We start from the raw sequence: 2,974 nt of genomic DNA, 5'->3' as shown, positions 1-2,974 counted from the left end.
GCCCCCTACCTCGTGGGCCACCTGGTGGCCCTCCGACGCCAACTCCAACTCAATATATTGGCTTTCGGGGAGAAAAAATCAGAGAGAAGAAATCATCGCATTTACGATACGGAGCCGCCGCCAAGCCCTAATCTCTCTCAGGAGGGCTGATCTGGAGTCCGTTCGGGGCTCCGGAGAGGGTGATTCATCACCGTCATCATCATCAACCATCCTCCATCACCAATTTCATGATGCTCACCGCCGTGTGTGAGTAATTCCATCATAGTCTTGCTGGACGGTGATGGGTTGGATGAGATTTATCATGTAATGGAGTTAGTTTTGTTATGGTTTGATCCCTAGTATCCACTATGTTCTGAGATTCATGTTGCTATGACTTTGCTATGCTTAATGCTTGTCACTAGGGCCCGAGTGCCATGATTTCAGATATGAACCTATTATGTTTTCATGAATATATGTGTGTTCTTGATCCTATCTTGCAAGTCTATAGTCACCTACTATGTGTTATGATCCGGCAACCCCGAAGTGACAATAATCGGGACCACTCCCGGTGATGACCATAGTTTGAGGAGTTCATTTATTCACTATGTGCTAATGCTTTATTCCGGTTCTCTATTAAAAGGAGTCCTTAATATCCCTTAGTTTCCAATAGGACCCCGTTGCCACGGGAGGGTAGGACAAAAGATGTCATGCAAGTTCTTTTCCATAAGCACGTATGACAATATTCGCAATACATGCCTACATTACATTGATGAACTGGAGCTAGTTCTGTGTCACCCTATGTTATGACTGTTACATGACGAACCGCATCCGGCATAATTATCCATCGCTAATCCGATGCCTACGAGTTTTCAATATACTGGTTCTTGCTTATTTACTTTTCCATTGCTACTGTTACAATCACTACAAAATACCAAAAACATTACTTTTACTGTCTTTACTTTTGTTACCATTACCACCACTATCATATTACTTTGCTACTAAACACTTTGCTGCAGATACTAAGTTTCCAGGTGTGGTTGAATTGACAACCCAGCTGCTAATACATGAGAATATTCTTTGGCTCCCCTTGTGTCGAATTAATAAATTTGGGTTGAATACTCTACCCTCGAAAACTGTTGCGATCCCCTATACTTGTGGGTTATCAAAACCTTTTTCTGGCGCCGTTTCCGGGGAGCATAGCTCTATTCTTTGAGTCACTTGGGATTTATATCTGCTGGACACTATGAAGAACTTGAAAGACGATCGAACTACTATTTTGCCCTCAACTATGAGGGGAGGTAAGGAACTGCCATCTAGCACTGCACTAGATTCTCCTTCAGTTATAAGTAAGCTTGCGACACCTAAACCTGCTACTGCTATGAATTCTGATATGTCACATGTTATTGATGATGCCACTTCTGCTATGCATGATACTTATGATGAAACTACTTCTATGCTTGATACTATTGTGCCTCTTGGTGAATTTCTTGATGAGCAAATTGCTAGGTCTAGAGAAAGAGAAATTATTGAACCTGAATACGATGATGATAGTGATGATGAGAATATGCCTGCTATCCTGAGGGTTATCTTTTTGATGCAGAATCTTCTGCAGCTATTTTTGCTTGCCAGGATAGATATGAACTTAAGAGGTTGCTAGTTAAATGGAGTAAAGAATCTCTTAGAGATAGAATGAGACCTAACCCTGCTTTTGCTACTTCACCTATCTGTGTTCCCGATAAGGCTCATTATGATTTTTCTGTTGATCCAGATATAATTACTTTGGTTGAATCTGATCCTTTTTATGGCTATGAATCTAAAACTGTTGTGGCACATCTTACTAAGTTAAATGATATAGTTGCCCTGTTTACTAATAATGAGAGATCGCGCTACCTTTATTTACTCAAAATATTTCCTTTCTCATTAAAGGGTTATGCTAAGATATGGTTTAATTCTCTTGATCCTGGTTGTGTGCAAAGTCCCCAGGATATGATTTATTACTTCTCTGCTAAATATTTCCCTGCTCATAAGAAACAAGCTACTTTGAGGGAAATATACAACTTCGTGCAAATTGAAGAAGAGAGTCTCCCACAAGCTTGGGGGAGGCTTCTCAAGTTACTTAATTCTTTGCCTGATCATCCTCTTAAGAAACCTGAAATACTTGATATCTTTTATAATGGACTAACTGATGCTTCCAGAGATTACCTGGATAGTTGTGCTGGTTCTCTTTTCAGGGAAAGAACACCGGATGAAGCTGAAATTCTATTGAATAATATGTTGACAAATGAAAATAATTGGGCACCTCCAGAGCCAATTACTGAGCCTATTCCTAAACCAACTTTGAAGAAGAGAGGTGTTCTATTTCTCAGTCCTGAAGATATGCAAGAGGCAAAGAAATCTATCAAAGAAAAAGGCATTAAAGCTGAAGATGTTAAGAATTTACCTCCTATTGAAGAAATACAAGGCCTTAATTTACCGCCTATTGAAGAAGTATATGATCTCAACTACTTATTTACTGAAGAACCTCCCGATATCCCGACATAGGTAGTAAAGGCAAAATCTCTCTATAGATATGATAAAGTTGAAGTTCTTCCTACTAAAATTGCTAGTTAGTGCTTGGATGAGTTTGATGACTTTATGTTTAAGCAAGATGACTTTAATGCTTATTTTGGTAGACAATTAAAACAAGATGCTTATATGATTAAACGCTTGGGTGATTATATGGCTGATATTAGAGTGAACTTAAACTTGTTAGCAAACATGCTTCTATGGTTACCACTCAAGTAGAACAAGTACTTAAACCTCAGAAAGAAGTGCTTGATGAAATGAATAGTAAGAAAAATGATTATGCTGTTAGAGTGGCTACTAGAACTGGTAGAATGACTCAGGAACCTTTGTATCCTGAAGGCCACCCTAAGAGAATCGAGCAAGATTCTCAGAGAAATAATATTGACGTACCTAGTTCTTCTAAGAGGAAGAAAAAGAAAAATGATAGGAC

This window comes from Triticum aestivum, chromosome 2B (genome assembly GCF_018294505.1).
Source record: "Triticum aestivum cultivar Chinese Spring chromosome 2B, IWGSC CS RefSeq v2.1, whole genome shotgun sequence".
In the NCBI taxonomy this organism is placed as follows: domain Eukaryota; kingdom Viridiplantae; phylum Streptophyta; class Magnoliopsida; order Poales; family Poaceae; genus Triticum; species Triticum aestivum.
The sequence above is the reverse complement of the archived record's forward strand: the minus strand, read 5'-3'. Positions refer to the sequence as shown.